The sequence below is a fragment of the Podarcis vaucheri genome, assembly GCF_965113315.1.
Source record: "Podarcis vaucheri genome assembly, chromosome: 6".
Taxonomy (NCBI): Eukaryota; Metazoa; Chordata; class Lepidosauria; order Squamata; family Lacertidae; genus Podarcis; species Podarcis vaucheri.
Genome location: NC_138764.1, coordinates 91,915,657 through 91,939,513, shown reverse-complemented (window position 1 = coordinate 91,939,513; position 23,857 = coordinate 91,915,657). Strand labels below are relative to the sequence as shown.

Here is a 23,857-nt window from a genome sequence, read left to right as displayed (position 1 = left end):
GTCCCCTTTTCCTTGTGCCCTCCATCTTTCCCAACATCAGAGTCTTTTCCAAGGAGTCTTCTCTTCTCATGAGGTGGCCAAAGTATTGGAGCCTCAGCTTCACAATCTGTCCTTCCAGTGAGCACTCAGGGCTGATTTCCTTAAGAATGGATGCGTTTGGTCTTCTTGCAGTCCATGGGACTCTCAAGAGTCTCCTCCAGCAACATAATTCAAAAGCATCAATTCTTTGGCGATCAGCCTTCTTTATGGTCCAGCTCTCATTTCCATACATCACTACATTAGACAGTTCACGCAGCAGCAAATCTGGGTTTGCCATACATTGGGATTTGGTTAGATGCCAGGATAGGCTTTTAGTATTTATAATCCAGGACCTTAAATAAAATTGCACCCTGAATTATAATGCCTCAAGCTTTAAAACCTGGGGTTCCAGATTTATCCCATTCTTCTTGTTAAAGCTGGTCCTTCATCCTTGCTATAGATAAGAGCTGTCTCCCTTCCAAAACCTGGTACCCTCTGTTTCTGGATTACCATTCCCATCAGCCCCAGCTGCCAGGGTTCAAAGTCAGGGATGAAGAGAGCAGCAGCAGCACCTGGAAGGCACTGGGTTGAGGCAAACCTTTCCACATGAAAGCTTCTTCCATCCCCATCCAGGCCCATACCTGCCCTTTTTTTCTCTTTGCTCCAGAGATTGCACAGGAAGAGTTAATAAGAAGGGGTGGGGCAGACACCAGAGAGCCACCCTTGCTCCACTTTTTTTCTAACCACTCCCAACCCTTTCCCTTTTTCTCTTGCTCATACCTCCACAACCAAGTTGGAGCCTGCAAAACCTACTTACTTCAAACCCAGTGAGTCCAGACCCAGCCCAATTGAGGAGGAAGAAACAAAACTGTAAGCTGCTTCCCCGGGCAACTTGCAAGGAAGGAGGGAAGAGAAGGGGCATCCCTGGGCAGCATGTGGTCTCCACAGTCCTGCCCTGTATTTGCATAACTCCACCCACTTCTTGGTCACATAGAAACGGGACCAAGAGAACTTTGAAATAAAATAAAAAAGATATAGCTTTAGGCAAAATCCCCATTATTTTGATCAGCAGAATGTATGTGTGGAAGGAGCGTTGTACTGTGCAAAGGACCCTGGCCCTGAGCTGTGTAGAGAACTTGCTTCTGAGGGCCGCATGCCCGTGGTGGGTGGGGCCAGAGGCCAAAGCGGGTGGGGCAAGAAATGTAAATTTTGCCTTTGTACAACAGGCTGGTTCCTACAGCCACACACCCCTCTCTGTTCCCCATCCCGCCATGCAAGATGAATTATTGAGGTCAAAGGACACAATCTAGCCAGAGGGGAAAGCCCAGGGTGCAAACCAGGGTCAATGAAGCAAAGGGCCTGGGGAGAATTCTGAGGGCCAGGCAGAAAGGCCTGGAGGGCCACATTTGGCCCCTGAGGCTGGGGTTCTCCACTCCCGTTATTATTGTAGTGTTTCAGAACCAGCTCCAGAACTGAGGGTTCCCTGGGAAATGTGGCCTCTGGCGAGCCCTTTCCCCATCAATGGACCCTGGTGGATTTACATGTCGTGACCTGAGCAGCACCAGGTGATTGAGTGAAGTCACCATTTGAAATCCCCAGAATGCCTCCCTCCAACAAAGCATCGTTTAAAGCCATTCAGGGAAATGAAAAGGGTGGCCTGACAGAGCTTCTCCAGCCAGAAGAATATAGTCTAGGACAGACATCTGCAGTGGACCCTGACATCTGTCCGAGGATACCAGGGGGTGCCCACGGGGGGGGGGCATGGCAATCCGCCCAGGGGGTCACCACAGCGATCTGGCCAGGGGGGCACCACAGCAAGCTGCCCACGGAGTTCGCCTGGCAGACGCAAGCTCACACTGCCATTCCGGGCAGCACAGGGCCCCGAGCCACCGCATCACTCCCAGGATAGAAAGTGCCCCACCCCGCGGTGTGCCATTTTGTCACCTCCTCAGGGATGACACCCAGGGCAGCCCGCACCCCTTCCTACGCCCCTGGGGGTGTCACCATTCCTGTATTGTTATAAGTGGAGATTTGGTTACCTATGATACCTACCTCTCTTCTTTTTGTGGAGATGTGATGTTCTAATCTAGAACAAGGGGTCATTCTTTAAGGCGACACAGACTTTCCCGCAAGCCTCCCTAGAAGTTATCTTATCTTGCTGTGCTAAACAAGAATACAGTCCCTTTGTCTGTGTTTTGCTGGATCCTGTCTTCTTGGGCTCATGAGTCATCTTTATAAACTGTTGAGTTACTTGGTGTACAAGGAACATTGTAAAAGAACAAAATTAGTGTTTGGAAAAGATGAAACCGAAGTGGAAGCTGGATTTCATGCAAGGAGTTTTATAAGTGTACATGCCACAACAGCATCATAAGCAAACTGGCCTCTTAGAACTCTGAGACTGGCGGTGGTGTCCAAGAACAAGGCAGACAAAGAAGAAGGATGGTTTGATTTTTGACAGGAACATCTTCCTTTAAAAAAGCCCTGTTCATTCTTGAGGAGCCCTAGTCTACATGCATCTCAAGGCAATTTACAAATATACCATTAAAACAACTAGGAGTCTGCTTTAAAAGATACACAGCCTCAGATGTGGATCTGTAGCCTCTCCTTCCTAACTGAGGAAACCACTACAACAGAAGTGTCTCCCTTTCACAAGAGCGAAGCCTCAGTCCTCTGCACATTATTTATATTTATATTGGACTACTATTCCCATCATTCCTGACCACTGGTCTGGCTAGCTAGGGATGATGGAAGTTGTAATCCAAAAAGAAGATGCAGACCCAAGTTTGGGAAAACCTGATCTAGTTGGACAATTCTACCTTGATCCTGCAGAACAATCTGAAAAGGAGCAGAGAGGAGAGAGACTGAGTTAACCACTTTGGCCTTTTTGACTTGGTTTTTTCCCCTGTTTCTGCTGTTTGTTCAATAAGGCCATTCATATTTTTTTATTCTTGATTAAATTATATGAACTTTCATTGATTCCTTGATGGACTAATGAAATCTGCCTAAAGGTGGTAAGTTGATTTCACAGGTGAAATGGTCCCAAGATGTGAATGGCTTTATATATTCATATAGTCAACACCTTGAAATTGGCCTTCTAACAAATCAGCAACCAGGTGTTATATGCTGACAGGGTCCTGCTCCTCTCAGCAATTGTGTTGCAGCATTCTGCGCAAGCTGCAGCTTCTGCATTGGGTGGAAGGGAAGCCCCACCTAGAATGCCTTGCAGTAATCCAATCTGCAGTAATACAATAAAATCCATTTTATTGCATTTGTGAAGATTGTTGTGCACCGTCTTGATGTTTAATATGACTGGGTGGCATGTGCTTATTTTTAAATGAATGAATAAAATGCCCGACATTTTATTCCTCAGTGCAAATTTCCCCTAGTGCATTGCAAGTTAAACTAGAATGCATTATACAGGATAAATGGGAAGCCTGACATTGCAATGCAATTTTGGCCACAGAGGCACAAGCAAAGACTTGTCCGCCCCACAAAGGCTAAAGTAGAGTTCTTTGCAACCTATGTATTGGTGCAGAGCCCTGCAGTCAAACCAAGGAGCAGCAAAATACACTCCATGTTTGGCTTTTGTTTCACAAATATTGGTTTTGCCTCCTAATTGGTAGGCAGACGCATAATAACAGGCTTTATTATATTTTTTCGTTTGGATTAAGATTCCGACAGCCACAATTTGTGTAAACATTATTCATTCTCTCTCTCTCCCTTTCTCTCTTGCTCTCTCTCTCTTGCTCTCATATAATTCCTTTAATCAGCAGACATTATATTTTGCAATAGCTTCAGCCACAAATCACAAAGCAAATAAGCCGGCAATTGGATTTTAAGCTACATGGTTATTATGCAGCTTGTGGACTGCAGGGCTCATAAGATGGTGTGTGTGTTTGCGTGCTGAGGTCCCCAAAACACCCTTAACCCCAATAACTCACACATCACACATGAATTTTTGTTTAAGGTTTTTGGCATAATTTTGGCCACAACTTTATTTGCATACAAATTGTGAGTGGTTGCTTAGGCATTGGTTACGACTAGCTGTCCCTCCCGCCTTGGGGACAGCACTGACTCCCGGATTCCAGCGGAAGCCAGTGTGGAGGAACAAGTTCAGGGATAGGCGGAGCTGCGGCACAGACCCTCAGCTTCTCCCCGCATGCTCCTAGGGACTTACACGGCCCAAGCCCGATTCCAGGGGTTTGGACGAATGGATGGTAAGCCCCTGAATTCCTTTAACGGAATTCCCATGCAGCAACCTCATTGGAGGGGCAGGCACAGCCAATCCATACCCCTCCACCAACCAATTTAAACCAATGCCTAACCGCCAATCGAGCCCCTTACGCTCGCCGCCAACCACTCACAGCCTCAAACACACCCTCAACTTATCCACCACTGAACTCAACCACACATCATTCCCAACAGACGACAGATGAACCCCATCCATCATAAACAATTCAGTGGCTTTGAACCTAATCAAGGGGTGTGGAATCACAAACCCGCCCAAATCAGCCACCAACTTGCTCACTGCAGCATTAATCCGTTTCCTGGACCGCTTGGTGGCTTCCACACAAGGGCTACCCCTCCACTTACGGCGTTGAAAATTTTGACCAAATTATTTTCGTTGGTGGCACCATGGCCGCCAAATCCCTCACATCTTCCAATATCATAGCACGCAGAACAAAACAAGAATGTGACACCAAATCATTCTCCCCAAGCTGAATGACAATCGCCGTAGGAGGGCCCTCCAAAAGAACACGCCTCTGGATAAGCGGCAGAAGTTCCTTCCACAGCATTCACTTCCCTGCGGAAAGCCAAGATCGTCACCCAAGTCAGACTGTCGAGCTCTGCGAGCTGCCCAGTGCACAATACTGTGCCCCACAATCCAGATACGTGTAGGGGCTTGACCTAGGGTAAAACAGATACGTAAGCACACGAAATTGCATCATTTACGTACATAACCCTTGTATGCGTCCGACCTCCAACGACCCAGGTCTTTTATCCTTCTTGCCGATAAACCCCAATGAGCGGCCGTCGCCGCGGCCCCAATCCTGACGGAATGAGGTGCAAACTCAGCGGCAGCCAGGCCGCATGCCGCGATGGCATTGCGGAGCACTTTTGAGAACTGGTGACGAGCCAACGGGTGCCCATTCTTGTGAACAAACAAGGGGCCCATGCCTGGTGGACGCAAGGCTAAATACCTCTGGAGGTCCTTGACCGGACACGGGCCCTTCTCTCCAGTGGCGGGGAGCCGAATCAACGCTCCCCTACCCCGCTGATCAGTTTTTGAGCTCCTGACGTTGACTTGCACCTCAGACGGAGCAGACTCACGTCCTCTAGTAATAGACCCCTAGAACCGCCACCCCGGTTAGGTTCAAGCACCACTTCGCCCACTCTCAGGGCCCCGGGGAAGGCTAAAGAAAAGGCTGCAGAGAACAGCCGGGCCTCAAACCTGGACCAGCAGATGCTCCTCAGTTTACCACGCATCCGAGACAACAGGTGAAATGTAATGGGCCGCCGGGAAATAGGCCTGGAGTGACGAAGCCGACCCCAGCCCTCAAGTGCCTTTCTCACCACAAGTTTCCCGCATGGGTCCTTATTAAAGAATGCCTTACTAAAGAAGGATATTGCTGCAGAATGCAGTCTGAGCGTCCTGTTTGCCCGACGCTTCTGAAACAGGTGCACCAGATACTGGAGCACCTGAGAAGTAGAGTGGGGATTACCCACACCTCCCAACTCCGGCTGCCCAATGAACTTTAAAAAAATCACACCAAGCCTTCTCATAAGACCGCAAAGTGGAGGGGGCAACAGATGCAGCTACTCCCTGTAAAACTAAGTGCTGCCAAGGTTCCAGAAGTGATCCGGGAAAAATTCCGGACGTTCTCGAGCCTCTGGCGCCAGGGATCTGAACCGCTCCATCCGAAAGGGAGGATGAAGTGTCCCTCCGACTCTTCTTGGCACACTTCCTGGATTTCCTTCGGCGGCAGCGACCCCCAGAAGAAGCTTTCGGAGGGGGAAGCAGGCTGTCCTCCACCTAAGACTCGGAAGCGTCACCTTGCTGATCTGTATTAAGATAGGCTGAGAAGAGACAACCAGTGAATGACCAGAAGCCGCCCTTGCAACTAGAGAAGGTGGCGCACCAGTGGCGCGGGCTGCCCGCCCCCTGGCAGACGCCCTTCTCCTGGCAGTACCCTTAGTGACTCTACGGCCCCTAGACGTGACGGCCGGAGGCTCAGGTGAACTCGGGGGCTGACTAGAGGCATCAGGCATCAAGAAAAGTTATGTCACATGATTGCCTCACCACACCGGGCTTGAGGCCATAGCTTTGCTCACCAGCCGCCCTTGAAATAAAAACCAAAGGGCAAAGATCCAGCAGCACCAGCCTGAACCTGAAAATCCCTGTGCAGGTGCAGGGCTGAAGGTCAGGATGACCAATGGAGAGCCAGGCTAAGGACCTCTAAAGCCAGGCTAAGAACCTCTGAAGCCATATTATAGAGCCATCTAAAAAGCTAAAAGCACATTTCTCTTTCTCCTGTTTACCACTTTGCCACCTTTTGTAGAGGCAGCTAGCTTGCAAGGATGCGGTTAGGGTAGCTTGCACCTGAGGTTAAGCCATTTCTGAGAAACGACCCCTGACAAACAGGACATAGCTAACCACTTAGAGAAACTGTCAAAACCACAGGATGCGCTTCCAGTAAACACCTGCTCAAGCCCAGTTCCAGGAACTGGTAAATAGGTTATAAGCCAGTAGCGCCACCTAGTGGAATAGGCAACTTGGAACCGAAAGGACACACCAATTTATTAATTGGTTGAGCTTTAATGAATATGCATCAATGACCATAGGAAATTGTCAATCATTGGCTAAAGGGGTGCCAAGGGGCTGAACTGTGCTTTGCAAGAAGGTATATGAGTTAGCTACCCCCAAGGAGGGGCGGGCATTCTTCATTTTCCTGAATGCACCCTATTTGCTTTTTGTCTGACAAAAATCCAAATAAAAAAACTTTTTCTTTAAGAAAGTTTGCTGCCTGATTTTTTCATTCCTGGTCTGTATTTCTGAAGTCCCTTTCATTTCTGGTGCCGTGACTCGGATCAGAAGGACTTTAAGTGTCCTCAGAGACCAGGAGGCAGCTCCCTTGCCCTCTGGGCAGTGACGGCGGAGGGCCAACAGACCTCCTGGCTTCCAAGTGCACACCGAACCTTTTCTTCGGAGGGGGACAGAAGGCAACTTGACCCTCTTGCTGTATCCTGGGACAGAGGACAACGGATTTGAAGAGCCGAGATTGGGAGGACAGGGCAGAGAACAGCCGGCTGGGGTGAGTACATGGCAACAAGCCCTGAGGGGATAGGAAATCCTCCTTTTAATTAAGGAGAAGGGAGGTTCTGATCAAATCTCCAGCGTGGATAGTGGCATTAAGGAGAAGGGTTGACCCCTGAGAACCACCCACGCTTTAGTATTAGGAAGGAGAGAAAGGGGGGGCACAGGGTGGTTAGTGTATGGTACAACGTCTGGCGAGAGAGGCATTTTGTGCATGTATGTGTGTTACCCCGGGGCATTCCCCTGGGGTCGTAGCAACAAGTACTCCGTTTCCCAGTCGGGCGACCGCACCTGGGCGAGAAAAGTTGCGAAATGAATGTGTGAGTGTTTGGTGTGGGGACGCTGTACAGGGCCATACTGAAAATGAGAGGGGGAGGCTTGAAAGGTCCAGTAATCATCCTTCAATGTATGTTAAACAACTTCAAGAAAGGATTCAGCGGAGACTATGGCATAGACCAGGGGGGGACATCCTGACCAGATCCCCTATATAGACAACTGGCTGAAGGTTGTAGATGACAACCCCCCCCCCCGGTTGAAGAAATGCAGGACTCACTCAGGAACAAGTGCAATTCCTGTCCCCGTGTGTGTTTGCTTCCCTTTCCAGGTACTACCTCGAGCCTACACCGTGCAGTCTCGCTGAGCCGGTACACCAGTTCCAGCCGGGTGACAGCGTGGAAGCGCAACCCCCTCATCCCCAAGTGGCGAGACCCGTATACCGTCCTCCTCTCCATCCCAACTGCGGTGAGAATAGCTGACGTGATTCCCTGGGTGCATCACACGCGTCTGATCATCACCTTGTGTCTGACGCTACCGGAAACGCGTTAGGCCACGGGCAACTAGATCCTGCGACTGATCATCACAAGGACTTTCACAAGGACTTTCCCCTTTTCTCTATTATGTTCTGTATTGATTTGCTCTATGTCCTATTGTCCTGACCCCACTGAGCCATACCGACCCTATTGGCCTGCGGACCTCTGCTATGACTGGTTCGTCTTGCCAGTGGTAAGAAATGGCGTGCTCATTGGCTATTGGGAACAGGGGTTTGATGAGGTTGCCGTATTGAAACATCCCACTACTCCACTGTGGCTTCTCTTCCACACCACTGTCCAGCGCACATGGGTACTGCTCCTACGGGAAGTTGCAGAGACGGTCAAAATTTATCGAGTTCTGGACCGCTCTTGCTGTTGTGGGGGGGTAACCAACTGTCACTCAGGGGGTAGAGCACTGTACCAACCTCATCTGGTAGACCAGGTCCTAATCTTAATCCAGGTGTTGCATGGGACGGAGCCTATCTTAATGCAAATATTGCAGGGGAGGGAGCCTGAACCAGGTGCGCATTGAAATTGCTGAACAAGTGCCAGTAAATCCTGCAGCCCCACCTGTGGTTGTCGTGGTGGCTCGAGCCTGCCAAAAATCCCAGAATACTGCCTGAACTACTGGGCCTGGTAACTCCACATCTAATACCCTTGAATGTGGTAGGGTATTCTTGTGGCTGCATAAGGGTTGCCACCCCAGGCTTCAGCCTCCATAGGCCCTGGTCAGAGACCACGTAGGTGACCTCCACCCAGTAGGACCAGCCTTTGAACTTTACAGAGTCTATTGCCATCCCTATAACTCCCGAGGCCTAACAGTGTATCAGTGCCAGGCGGCCACTTTTCCTTGTGTAGAGTGGGAACGTTTTGTGTGTAGACGCTGTTCACGCCTCAGTAGGGCCAGGAGTTAGAGGCCCACATGACCTGGCCTTCATGGGCCACCATCCCTTTGGCCTGTGGTATTTCTGTGTTGGTGGTACAGTTCTTTGTTCTGGGCCACCGAACATTCCTCGAATCAGGATGTGGATCATACCCTGCCTCCTGATGGTTCTCACCTCTCAGATGGCCACCGGGTGGAGGGAGAACACCTTCCTGAACATGACCACAGCTGTGGCCAAGAGCCTGAACAGGTCTGAGTGCTGGGTATGCGTGCGAGGTCAAGATTCTGAACACCACCTACGTGGTTCCCCAGCACCATATTTGAAGACTTGACAGGGTCATAGAGGGAGGCCCGTGTATCCACAGAAGTGTACATTTCCTGGCTCTCTATGATATTGTACCTATAGGTCCATCAAGCGAAAATGGGGAACCGTGACCGGTCAGCATTTTCGTGATGGAAAGGGGGGAATGCAGGGCTGAAGGTCAGGATGACCAATGGAGAGCCAGGCTAAGGACCTCTAAAGCCAGGCTAAGAACCTCTGAAGCCATATTATAGAGCCATCTAAAAAGCTAAAAGCACATTTCTCTTTCTCCTGTTTACCACTTTGCCACCTTTTGTAGAGGCAGCTAGCTTGCAAGGATGCGGTTAGGGTAGCTTGCACCTGAGGTTAAGCCATTTCTGAGAAACGACCCCTGACAAACAGGACATAGCTAACCACTTAGAGAAACTGTCAAAACCACAGGATGCGCTTCCAGTAAACACCTGCTCAAGCCCAGTTCCAGGAACTGGTAAATAGGTTATAAGCCAGTAGCGCCACCTAGTGGAATAGGCAACTTGGAACCGAAAGGACACACCAATTTATTAATTGGTTGAGCTTTAATGAATATGCATCAATGACCATAGGAAATTGTCAATCATTGGCTAAAGGGGTGCCAAGGGGCTGAACTGTGCTTTGCAAGAAGGTATATGAGTTAGCTACCCCCAAGGAGGGGCGGGCATTCTTCATTTTCCTGAATGCACCCTATTTGCTTTTTGTCTGACAAAAATCCAAATAAAAAAACTTTTTCTTTAAGAAAGTTTGCTGCCTGATTTTTTCATTCCTGGTCTGTATTTCTGAAGTCCCTTTCACAGGTTCAAGGTATCCTGCCATGGCGAACTACTATTGCATACATTCAGGTCAGGAATAGCTACCATGGTGATATCTGCCTTCACCACGCTTGGTAGGCGTACACAAAGGTAAGGGGACCTCAGGCCGCAGGCAGCCTGGCCTAGTGGGAAGATTAATTACGTGACCCAGCAGGATCGGATCTGATGAAGCATCACTTGCTACAGAGGAAGTATTACAAAATAACTTCCTTCAAGGCAGACAGCTTCTCCATATGCAAGTGGCATGTTTAGCAACGATATCCAACTGGATCCCTAAATAAAATGGGAATATGGGCAAAAGATATTGAGCTATTGCTTGCCAACTTCCCGCCCCCGCTTGGGCAGGGGGCATCTTGTGCTGCCATCATGATATGTGAATTTACAGGGCCGATGCTAGCCAGAACTCCTGAAGGAGTCCCAACCAATCTGCCGCCGAGCCAGCTTCCTTTTCAGACACACACTCTGTGCAATGCAAAAACACACTCCGTGCGGTGCACACACTCTCCATGCAATGCAACTACATACTCCGTGCAATGCAAAAACACGCTCTGTGCAGTGCAACTACACACTCTGTGCAATGCACACACAAACCCTCCGTGCAATGCAACTACACACTCCGTTCAATGCAAAACACACTCCCTGCAATGCACACACCCTTCATGCAATGCAACTACACTCCATGCAATGCAACTACACAGTCCATGCCCTGCACACACCCTCCGTTCAATGCAACTACATACTCCATGCAATGCACACACACTCCGTGCAATGCAAAAACACACTCTGTGCAATGCAACTACACCCTCCATGCAATGTACACACACTCTGTGCAATGCAACTACACACTCCGTGCAATGCAACAACACACTCCGTGCAATGCAACAACACCCTCCGTGCAGTGCAACAACACCCTCCGTGCAATGCAACAACACACTCCGTGCAATGCAACAACACACTCCGTGCAATGCAACAACACACTCCGTGCAATGCAACAACACCCTCCGTGCAATGCAACAACACACTCCGTGCAATGCAACAACACACTCCGTGCAATGCAACAACACACTCCGTGCAATGCAACAACACCCTCCGTGCAATGCAACAACACACTCCGTGCAATGCAACTACACACCCTCCGTGCAATGCAACTGCAAATCTCCTTGCAATGCAATGCAATTGCAGCCCGTGCAGCGCCGTGCTCTGCAACGCACAGAGCAAACTGCAATGCGGGCACGCAAAGGTGCTTTCTCCCAGTTGCATATTGCAAATGTGGCACCCGTTACATCCCTCGCAGTGAGGTAACCACCAAAAGGACCTAAGTGTCCAGGTAGAGCAATGGGGGAGCATGCAGCTGTCCCATACAGGGACCAATCCTGCAACCTAGGCATTACCGGCACTATGCGCTGACCCAGTGAAACCAATGCTTCATGGACCACATGGGGACACTATTCAGGCCGGAAACGCTTCCAGGCCATCGAATTCCAGGGCAAAGCCCTAGGGTCACCTGCTAGGCCAGGCATAAATGTTTCCAGTGAAATAGCAGTGTTGAGGTAGCCCACAGCTTGTCCAGGTACCCCTGCTTGCCCTTTTAGAGGGAAGCACCCCTTCAAGAAACCCAAAATTATTTTATCACAAATGGGCCGAACTACCCAGCAACAGAATAGCTCAAAAGGAGCAGTTTGTTTTGTTTTGTTATAACAATGGCTAAGAGGGGTATATGAACCCTGTCTCCCAGGTCCTAGTCCTGCACTTAGCCACTAAGCCACCATGGCAGTTGCCACTATCAGAGCAAAACAAACTTAAAGAAAATAAACTTGTTCAGAAACAGCATAGTTCAAGAGCATATACAGAGTGCTCATAGTCCTTGGAGGCACAGGGAGCCTCTGGGGCCCTCTGTCTGCCTCAGATATACATTAGCAGCAACTGGGCCTGGAAGCAGATACATAGAGAGAATGAATCACGTGTCAGAGACTTAACCATTAACTGCTACCTGTAGCAGACTCAGGCTTGGAAGTTATGTGCAGGCCGAATAGGCCTCCCCGCTTCAGCTCTTGAGAATCTTAGTCTCATAGCAATGTTAAAAGAACTCAATTAGTGCTCCCACCCAAGGCTAGCTTAAAATTTGGCCAACAGCGCTGCACACACTCAAATAAAGCCAACCTTCGGGGATACTATAAACGAAAGTGATTCCAGCTAAGCTGGGAACAGCCCTGACTAGCCCCACAATTTCAACAAGAGAAATGGGGGAAACCTTTTTGTGAAAGAAAGCCCCTAATGGGGGCTCTCTCCCTATTGGGAAAGGCAAGCCACAGATACAGGGAGAATCTTCCCACAGGGCAGGGTAAGGGGTGGAGAATAAACGTAAAACACCCAAAATTGCCACCAGCCAAATGAACCAAAGTTAAAACACTATCAGTGGAGTGTAAACCTACAATCCACCAATTCAGGCTGCACTTCCGCCTTCGGCCACTGGGGGCAACCAACCGCAAAATGAGGCAGAAAGAAAATGGCGCTCCCGCCAAACTGCCTGCTCACGATCCCCCAACCCGGCCCAGCACAGAAGGCCTGCAGGCCCTGGCTAGGCCAAAACCAGGCGCTCAGACAACCAGCGGCTCCGCCGCAGTGCCTCCGCCGCCCGAGGCCGGCTAGGCAAGGGGTCAGGCAAGCGCCGGCCGCCCCCTCCCCCGGTGTAAGCCACCCCGCCGCAGGACCGTCCCTGCGGCCGATCCCGGCCTCCCCGGATGAAAGGGAGGGGAAAGGCCCAGCAGCCCCAAGCCTCCCCGGGCCAAAGCAAGGCCTGAAGCCTAGCCGGCAGCACGACCACGCTGCCGCCCAGGGTGCTCCCCCGGCGTCTCCTTCCAAACAGAGCGCGCCGGAGCGCACCGCGGGGAGGGCCGACACGAGCGAGGCAAGAGCCGCGGCGCCCGTGTTCAAAACAAATAAGTGAGGAACAAATCAAATCATAAAATTAAACGTTTTGCCCAGCTGCCCAACCCAGAAGGGGAGCCCGGGTGCCAGGGATAAGGCCGGGGACCAGCGCCTCAGCCGCGGACCAGGCCGCGGGCGATTAGGGTCGCCCCAACCCCCCCCAGCCCCCAAAAGCCCTGCCAAGGGGGAATGCAGCCAGGCAAACTAAATTAAGGATGATAAGGAAATGATTATTAATAAGGAAGAGATTAAAACAAAAAAAGGGGGGTGAGAAGAAAAGGATAAGAGAGAAGAAATTGTTAATACAACCAGTCCTTCACTGTGTCCAGCTAGATCCGATGTCCACAGCGAAAGAGAAAGTACTCTGCTGTGGGCCTTCCTTAAATAACCTCTGACCCCTCCCCCAAACTTGCAACATCAAATTTGCCCCAGCAACACCAACTCCAGCCAAAAGTAGGCCCTTTAAACCAATCCACCTAATTACTACAGGGTGCTTTGTCTGACCCATCCGCAACACGTGCTCTCCTTTAGTGAGAACACGCTTTATGAGGAAAGAGATCATCCTGGTACCTGGCTTGCCAATGCCACCTGGTTCACAAAGAGGGGTGAATTGGGGGTGGGACGGGGAGGCGGCTGAAGAGCTGATATTTAACCACTCGTGAAGAAAAGAGCTGAGCGGAGCACTTAAGAGCAACCTTTCTCCAAATCTGCATCCACAATAATGAGCGAGAGCGGGTGACATTTAATTGGATATCAATGGAATCTCAGAGGATAAGTGGGATTAGCAAGTAAATCTCGGTGAATTTTGATCCTTTTCACAGGACTGGATTGATTGGCAAACAGCAATGAGAAGGGAAGCAGTTTCCTCGGGGATATGTTTGCAAGAACCTTAGGAGTGCTGTTTCTATGTGCTTGAAGGATAGTGTAGATATTTATTAGGATCAGGTGCACATAAAGCAAGAAGTCAACGCTTGCTGGCATTCACAGAAGGAGAGGCCAATGGTGAATGCCGCTGGGGAGCAACACAGTTCTATTCTTTGAAAAGTCTCTATTGAGTCCATCCAGTGTAATGTTGCTACAATGACTGGCAGATACTCTCCAAAGGTTTCAGGCAGAGAATCTTACTCAACCATACCTGGAGATGCCAGGGATCAAACATGGGGTCATCTGCGTGAAAAATGGTGGCCCAGTCTATAGCGTATCCCTATTCCGGGTGGCACTGTGGTCTAAACCACAGAGCCTAGGACTTGCCGATCAGAAGGTCGGCGGTTCGAATCCCCACGACAGGGTGAGCTCCCCTTGTTCAGTCCCAGCTCCTGCCAGCCTAGCAGTTCGAAGGCACGTCAAAGTGCAAGTAAATAAATAGGTACCGCTCTGGCGGAAAGGTAAACAGCGTTTCCGTGCACTGCTCTGATTCACCAGAAGCGGCTTAGTCATGCTGGCCACATGACCCGGAAGCTGTACGCCAGCTCCCTCGGCCAATAAAGTGAGATGAGCGCCGCAACCCCAGAGTCGGTCACGACTGGACCTAATGGTCAGGGGTCCCTTTACCTTTACCTTATCCCCACCCCAGATAGAAAGCTGATGCCAGAGAACACAATGATTACATTTGCACATGACAACAAAGACTGTATTTCCAGAAGACAAAAACACACTATCTGTTGACTCCTGCTGTGCTCCTCCCCTGGCGTAAGAGGGAGAAGCAAACCAGAAGCCAGAAGCTTGGCTTCCCACTACATGCAAACCCAGGATTGTGGTTTGTTACTCCCTCATAAGTCAGGACTGCTAGCCAGTCTTAAACCGTGGAAAACAGTTGCCTTACAGATCTTGACTTCTTAGGCAGCAGCAATTCACAGCCCTGGGTTCCAGTGGAAAAGGAAGCCAAGGTTAATGACATCTTTCTGGGTTTTTCCCCTCCTGCTTGCACCAGTGGAGGAGGGATGCCAGAGTAATTGTGCCAAGGGCACTAGCACGGCTGCTCGTGCACAATAACCATGATGTAAGAATGCAACCAATATTTTTCACCTCCAAATAATTTCCAGCACTTTAATAGAACAACAATATTGGTCTCTCTCTCACACACACACACTTCCCCGTCATTCTATATTTCTCAACTCTCTGTGCCCAGTTGCCTATTGATCTGAGTCATTCTGAATTTTGTAAGTCTGGGCCCGTTGGCTGTCCTGCTTACAGCCAATTCTGTGTGCTCCCCCCACCCCCCATCAGAAGAAGACATCTCAGTTAACATTAGTATCAAGTCTTTTCAGACTCATCAAACAACCCCTTAAGAAAAGGAAAGAGAGGAGTGGGGCAGTTTTGGGGGGACTGTGTTGCAGGAAAAATAGGAGAAACAATAAATTCCCTTCCTAGCTGTTTTGATTCAAAATGATGCACCGAGATTTCACCAGAAGCATCGTTTGGCTGTGTGTGTGTGTGTGTGTGTGTGTGTGTGTGTGTGTGTGTGTGTGCAGTGCTCAAGGGTTCCTTCCTTCCTTGGCATCCTTTAATTGCAGGAACCTCCACAAACATGGCTTGAACAAACAAACAAAAAAAGGAAAGAGAAAGTTGCAAGAACCGTCTCGCATGATCTTGATGTACAAGATGTCAGAACCATTATAAACCCTTTTATTTCAGAGCATTCTCTTTTGTGCTCGGAGGCATGCTTGCTATTCATAGATCTACAGCTCAGCTGTTCCAGTTTTTAGTTCTGCATAAATGCCCAATCATTATGTCCAGAGGGTTTTGCCTGTAGCTTTGTATTCACAGCCTTGAGGCAAATGTCTTGATTGCTTAGAGATCTCCAAGCGAATGGCCAAATAACATCGGATTTTCCACAGCAACGAAGCTATTATGGGGCAGCATTTCTCTGGAACAGCACCCTTCAGAATCCAATCATTATAACTAAGGATTTAAAGAAGGCTCTGGGGAACTAACAAAATCTCTTTGAAGCCTAAATAGGCCATGTAGAAAAGGTAAGGATCAGATTGTTATTGGGGGGTGGGGCGGTTAGATCTATGAACCAGACCCCCTTCACGTTCTCCAACATTTGGTGGGAAAAGAGAATATTTTTGAATCATTGCAATAGACTATTTGGATAAGGCCAAATGTAGAGCCTTCTGCTTCTCCATCAGTTGTTAACCAGATGCCTCTTGCTAGCAAGACAGGATGAAACTAGCCATATATATTTTTTCCAGCACCATACTGCTCCCGACTAAAGAAGTTATATTTATAGCTATTAAGGATTTCCCATTTTTGTGTGAATATGTGTGTACATAAGTTTCAAGCATTTCACCAACAAGCAACATTGAAATTCCCATTGCACTAAAGGGCACAAGCGAATACAGGCTTGTAAGAGGCCAGGACAGGGAACCGAACTCAACATGCCAACTGCCTCTCCTGGGTGTTTTCTATCTCTAAAGGTAAAGGAAAAGGGACCCCTGACCGCTTGGAATGTGGCGCTCATCTCGCTTTATTGGCTGAGGGAGCCAGCGTACAGCTTCGGGGTCATGTGGCCAGCATGACTAAGCCGCTTCTGGCAAACCAGAGCAGCGCACGGAAACGCTGTTTACCTTCCCACCGGAGCGGTACCTATTTATCTACTTGCACTTCGACATGCTTTCGAACTGCTAGGTTGGCAGGAGCAGGGACCAAGCAATGGGAGCTCACCCCCATCATGGGGATTCAAATCACCAACCTTCTAATCGGCAAGTCCTGGGCTCTGTGGTTTAACCCACAGCGCCACCCGCATCCCTTCTATCTCTAGGTCCAGCATAAAAAATGGAATGGTTGTATCTGTCACTATCATTAGTCTGGGAACTCTTGGGTGGGGTAGAGACTCTGTGACGACAGCATACAATTCGGACATGAAAGAGGGCTTGAGGAAGTGCTTAACCAGGGTGTGTGGTTAGCTGGCCACAAAGACTGATATAAAAAAATGTAAAAGACCGCTTAAACTTTTATTATAGCCAAAACCCTTTTCAATGAACTTGCGCTCTTGTTAACTTTTTTTTTAAAAAAAAAAAAAGGCTGGAAAAATGAGTCACGACTTTAAAAGTCACAAGCGACGACTGACTTTGGCAATTTCAAGGACGCCACAAGGGCATTGAAGCCTTTGTCTGCTTTGGAGACCCAACAAAGGGCTGTACTGAAGATCTAAGAGTCACCAGTCTGAGTCAGAAGCCTTCGTGCCTATCTGGCATCCGGCACTGCCAACATCATAGCTTAGAAAAGCACACACACAAAAATTCAGGGATGAGCCTACAGGCTGCAGTCCAAAGAATGCCTTTTATAGCTGATAGGGATGAGCAGAAGTCCCACATGATACATCAGTTACTAAGTTACAGATGGATGGAGCTTTCCTTTATTGAGTCAGTCTATTGGTCTGTCTGGTCCAATATGATCTGACCAGGAGCAGCTCTTCAGGGTCTCAGGAAGAGGCCATTCTTATTTATTTATCAGTAATATTTATATGCTGCCCAATAGCAAAAGTTCTCTTGGTGTCAGCTTGCAAACAAGGCCACTAGAATGCCTATATTATGCAAATTCAATTGAAAAAAACAAGTAAGCATAATAGGCTGTATAGTAACAATTGTAAAGTTATTTACTAGAAACTACTTCTCAAAATTAAATCCAGTTTCTCATAATGTCAAAATCAACATCGTGACATAACAAATGTAGCTTATTCAGTTAACCACCAAGTCCAGTAGGTACAAAATGCAATTCCTATTTTGTCAGTCCCGTAGTACATTCATTTTAAATTTCTTCATCTTCTCTTGCATATTTCTATCTGACGGAGAGTACCATGGAATAGTCTTCTAATGATGATGATAAGTTGGTAGACATAAGAAACTGGCACTGGTAGATGCTGGCACAGGCAGACAAGACAAGGATTCCTGGATATTCCCCTGTTTCGCCCCAAGGGGCTTCATCAGCTGCGCGTAGTTCTAAATCATATAAACATAGACGCTTAGTAATATATTGGCTGCACAAATTTCAAAGAAACATACAAGGATATAACAAATGTACATACCATTACTGTATATAACAGCTACATGGAACTTATTCATGATAGATTTTCAGTCGTGGTATGGGACACGAGTGGCACTGTGGGTTAAACCACAGAGTCTAGGACTTGCCAATCAGAAGGTCAGCGGTTCGAATCCCCATGACGGGGTGAGCTCCCGTTGCTCGGTCCCTGCTCCTGCCAACCTAGCAGTTCAAAAGCACGTCAAAGTGCAAGTAGATAAATAGGTACCACTCCAGTCAAATGGGCCTTAGAAAGCACTGCAAATAACAAGGCCAGTGGAAGTGATGGTATTCCAGCTGAACTGTTTAAAATTTTAAAAGATGATGCTGTTAAGGTGCTACACTCAATATGCCAGCAAGTTTGGAAAACTCAGCAGTGGCCAGAGGATTGGAGAAGATCAGTCTACATCCCAATCCCAAAGAAAGGCAGTGCCAAAGAATGCTCCAACTACCGCACAATTTCACTCATTTCACATGCTAGCAAGGTTATGCTTAAAATTCTACAAGGAAGGCTCAAGCAGTATGTGGACCGAGAACTCCCAGAAGTGCAAGCTGGATTTAGAAGAGGCAGAGGAACCAGAGACCAAATTGCAAACATGCGCTGGATTATGGAGAAAGCTAGAGAGTTCCAGAAAGACATCTACTTCTGCTTCATTGACTATGCAAAAGCCTTTGACTGTGTTGACCACAGCAAACTATGGCAAGTTCTTAAAGAAATGGGAGTGCCTGATCACCTCATCTGCCTCCTGCGAAATCTCTATGTGGGACAAGAAGCTACAGTTAGAACTGGATATGGAACAACTGATTGGTTCCAAATTGGGAAAGGAGTACGGCAAGGCTGTATATCGTCTCCCTGCTTATTTAACTTATATGCAGAATTCATCATGCGAAAGGCTGGGCTGGATGAATCCCAAGCCGGAATTAAGATTGCCGGAAGAAACATCAACAACCTCAGATATGCAGATGACACAACCTTGATGGCAGAAAGTGAAGAGGAATTAAAGAACCTTTTAATGAGGGTGAAAGAGGAGAGCGCAAAATATGGTCTGAAGCTCAACATCAAAAAAACGAAGATCATGGCCACTGGGCCCATCACCTCCTGGCAAATAGATGGGGAAGAAATGGAGGCAGTGAGAGATTTTACTTTCTTGGGCTCCATGATCAGTGCAGATGGTGACAGCAGTCACGAAATTAAAAGACGCCTGCTCCTTGGGAGAAAGGCGATGGCAAACCTAGACAACATCTTAAAAAGCAGAGACATCACCTTGCCAACAAAGGTCAGTATAGTAAAAGCCATGGTTTTCCCAGTAGTGATGTATGGAAGTGAGAGCTGGACCATAAAGAAGGCTGATCGCCGAAGAATTGATGCTTTTGAATTATGGTGCTGGAGGAGACTCTTGAGAGTCCCATGGACTGCAAGAAGATCAAACTGATCCATTCTGAAGGAAATCAGCCCTGAGCGCTCACTGGAAGGACAGATCGTGAAGCTGAGGCTCCAATACTTTGGCCACCTCATGAGAAGAGAAGACTCCCTGGAAAAGACCCTGATGTTGGGAAAGATGGAGGGCACAAGGAGAAGGGGACGACAGAGAATGAGATGGTTGGATGGTGTTCTTGAAGCTACTCGCATGAGTTTGATCAAACTGCGGGAGGCAGTGGAGGACAGAAGTGCCTGGCGTGCTCTGGTCCATGGGGTCACGAAGAGTCGGACACGACTAAACGACTAAACAACAACAACAACAACCACTCCAGCGGGAAGGTAAATGACATTTCTGTATGCTACTCTGGTTCGCCAGGCCACATGACCCGGAAGCTGTACGCCGGCTCCCTTGGCCAATAAAGCGAGAAGAGCATTGCAACCCCAGAGTCGGTCACGACTGGACCTAATGGTCAGGGGTCCCTTTACCTTTACCTATGGTCATCCAGAGGTTGCTACAACTCCCTTCATCCCTGACCATTAGCCATGGACTGTTTGGTGCAAATGGGAGCTTGAGTCCACTGATATCTGAAGGGCCACAGGTTTCCCCTCCCTTGACTTACAACAATAATTTTTTAAAAAATAAATAAATCTAAATTTGAATGTAAACACAAAGAAATTGGTGCTGCATAAAAAGTCTAGCAGTGAAGAATAAATGGATAAAAACAAGTGCTCAAGTAACACCAGAAATATTTTGAACAATTTTTTTTTTAGCATAAATAGTGCTGGAAAGTGCAAGGCAAGCCCCATACAGAGTGCATGGCGGTCATCCAGTCTTGAGGGGGACTGAGGAGGGATTTGCAAAAGTTCTATGATAAAGTACATAGGGAGAGATTTTTCTCACTGTCTCACAATACCAGAATGTGGGGTCAGCCAATGAATCTAAATGTTGGAGGTGAATGTTCTGAACAGCCAAAAAAAGAAGTAGGTAAAGGTAAAGGTAAAGGTACCCCTGCCCGAACGGGCCAGTCTTGACAGACTCTGGGGTTTGTGCGCCCATCTCACATCTATAGGCCGGGGGCCAGCGCTGTCCGCAGACACTTCCGGGTCACGTGGCCAGCGTGACAAGCTGCATCTGGCGAGCCAGCGCAGCACACGGAACGCCGTTTACCTTCCCGCTGGTAAGCGGTACCTATTTATTTACTTGCACCCGGGGATGCTTTCGAACTGCTAGGTTGGCAGGTGCTGGGACCGAGCGACGGGAGCGCACCCCACCGCAGGGATTCGAACCGCCGACCTTTCGATCGGCAAGCCATAGGCGCTGAGGCTTTTACCCACAGCGCCACCCGTGTCCCCCAAAAAAGAAGTAGTTCTCCACAAAGTGCCTAGTGAAAGTCACTGCCACAAGATGCAGCGATGACCACCAACATGGCTTCAAAAGAGGATTGGACATGTTTATGGTTAGGAAGGTTACAGTGACTACTACCCACAAAATGGGTGCTGAGGCTGAAATGGTGTTTGGGCTTCTAAAGGATCATTGCAGAGGTTTTCAACCTTTTTGGGTCCACGGGTCCCTTGACCAACTACATTCTTTCTGCCGCACCCTGTGGGGCTCAGGAGCCCAGTTATGTCACCCTTTGCCTGCTGAGGTGGCAGCATCTCACCCCTTTTTCAAACGCCCTCCCTTGTGGAGTTTTCCCTCAGCCTCCTCTCCTCTGCTCTCTCCTTGGGAGTCCACTGGGCAGCCACAGCTGCTGCCCTTGGTCTCTGAGCTGCCCCCGGTCTCTCAGCTGCCCACAGCCCCAAAGAGAGGTGCCTCCTCACACTGCCCCACTAGGGCCTGGGAAGCACCCCCTGGCCAGTCCTATCTTACCCATAGGTGCTAGGGGTGAGGGGCACCCGGGCGCTGGGCTCTCAGGGGCGCCAGGCACCCGAGAGTTGAGTCTGGGGAAGAGCCCGCCCATTGGTTGGAGCGCCACAGCAGGCTCTTCTGCTGCAGTTCGGGGGCAACTGAGCCAGCAAGACGCTGAGGCGACCAGCCAGCTCTGCCCTCCTGCATGCTTGGGACTGGGCGACCTGGGAGGCAGGTGTTGGGTGGATTTTTGCACTCCGGCGCAGCATATGCTTAAGACAGCCCTAGTCCCAGAGACACCATTCACTTGGGGAGCTTGTAGCCTAGGCTGCTGCAACGAACAGCTGTGCAAGCCTTTGGGAGGCAGAGATGCAAGAGGGCATCAGAGAAGGGAGAGAAGGAAAGAGAGACAGAGGCCAGTGTTGCCTTTGGCACCCCGACCATCATTCAAGAAATCCCAGGGTGTCACAGCACACGAACTTAAAGAGATGGTAATACTAATTCAAGCACAACAAATCTATTAATGCTGCCAGCCATGATGGCTACATGGCTATCACAGTTGCTGAGAATCAGAAGTGCAGAGAGCACTGTTGCACTCAGGGCTTCCCAAAGGCCCTGACCACTGTGAGAACAGGATGCTGGACTAGATAGATCTTTGGCCTGATCCAGCAAGCTCCTCTTGTGTTCTTATGTTAACACACCGTGGGTTATGTGGCAAAAATGACACAGGGCAGCCAATTTAACTGCTTCTGAATCAGAGCCAGGCTCATCCACTAATTATTACCCTTTAGTGGAACAGACAGATTGTAGTGTTCCATTTGCTGGAAAAGGCTGCGGTAGTTGCAGATCCCATGAAATATTAAATAAAAGTTGTGACTCACCTTTGCTCCAAAGCTCGTATCTCACCTCATTATTCGACACATGTAAGTTAAAAGAGAAAGTCAAGTGAAGACAAATACTTCAGCTAAAGCACACTGATCCATTTCATTTTAAATGAAGACTTCATAAATGGCTTCCAATGCTACTGCAGGAAACTTCCATTTGTATTTTATGACTTTCGCCAGAGGGTTGGAAGACCCTCCAGAGTGGATTTTAGGGGTGCGCGGGGGAAAAGAAAGGAACAGGAAGTTGTGTTGCATGGATAGAATTCTGCATGTACAGATTTGGATACAACCCAGTGACATTAAAGTCTTCAACATTCTAAGAGGTAAACCACCACACTGGGAGAATCATTTCTCTTGAAAGGCAGTTTAAAAATCCATTAAATAAATACAAATACACATTCAGAACAAGCTGTCTCAGTTCAGACTAAAAGTGGGGAATTATTCCTCCATGTTAAAACAAAGACCCTCCCTTAGGCTCAAGTCTTTCTCCCTAATGACTTAATTTCTAAAAGTTGAGATGTTTCTGTTTCATTTTATTTTTATTAAGACAGATGCATTAAAGCATGTAATGGCATATCCACAGTTGAAAATCACAAGGACCCATCTGATTATTTTGAAGTGTAACCTGCCTCTTAGAACTATCCCATTGGGACTGTACCATGTGCATATTCTGGACTTGTAAATCTTTTTCAGTTCTTGAACTGAAAAGCAGTGCTCATAACACCGTAAAGCGAAGCAGGGAAGATTTGCCCTCTATCTATTTTGGGCTTTACTTTGGATTTGGTCAACTTTACATTACTCCATCTCTCTTATTTATTCACCTGTCTGATGTTTACTCTAAGAATTATTTTTGTTGGTTCATTCTAATCCAGGAGTGCCTAGCCATTTAAATATAGGAGCAGAGTCTTGTTTCAATAGCCTCGGTATGGACAGGTGTCCTGATGTCATCAGTAAAGCATATCACATGACTCTTTGCAAAGGTCACTGGAGATGCCACAGTCCTCACTGAGAAATCTGTCTTTGGCTGCGTATACATGAAGCTACTGGTAGCACCGAAAACTGATTTTTCCTCAATCTAGAATCGTTCATGCTTCTCCTCAACATGCTTCTTTCAATCCAGATTGGCTATAGCTACCATCCATCCACAAGGGTGGTTGTGGATACCTGAGATGCATCTGAAAACCCTCCTCTTATTTATGTTCTCCATGCCTTTTCCTCTCTGCACACACCCCAGGTGAATGAAGAAGGAAGTGGTGGTTGCAGTCTTGGTATACACCCAGCCACAACGCCACTGTGGATTTGGTCTGCTTTATTAGTTTTTCCATGATGCCTTCCCAGTGGCGCCACATTATTGTTATTGCAGGTGGCGGGTGAGGGGGGAGCAGCTGAGCAGAATGGACGACGAGAATAATTGTGGTATAAAAAGTTACAGAACTTCCGCAACAATGTACAGGACATGCACTGAGTGGAAATGAAACAGCATGGCCACCAAACCTTTTGCTGACGCAAACAGTATATTGACAGGAGGGTCCCATATGACTGCCCTGATTGCAACACGAGCTCAAATCATTGTGGGTTGC

At 48.4% G+C, this 23,857-nt stretch overlaps 2 long non-coding RNA genes across 2 annotated transcripts in view; one reads left to right on the top strand and one right to left on the bottom strand.

Moving 5' to 3' along the window:
- Positions 1–22,276, top strand: part of LOC309534394 — a 128,599-nt gene extending 106,323 nt beyond the window's left edge. The window contains exons 2-3 of the long non-coding RNA XR_014220674.1: positions 19,992–20,529; positions 20,912–22,276. This is a non-coding gene — a long non-coding RNA (uncharacterized lncRNA). The remainder of the gene's footprint in view (positions 1–19,991; positions 20,530–20,911) is intronic.
- On the bottom strand, positions 17,035–22,392 carry LOC309534400. The gene is made up of 2 exons (XR_014220680.1): positions 22,275–22,392; positions 17,035–18,042 (listed from the first exon to the last, which is right to left on the bottom strand). It is a non-coding gene; the product is annotated as an uncharacterized lncRNA (long non-coding RNA).
- Between the last annotated feature and the right edge of the window lie 1,465 nt (positions 22,393–23,857).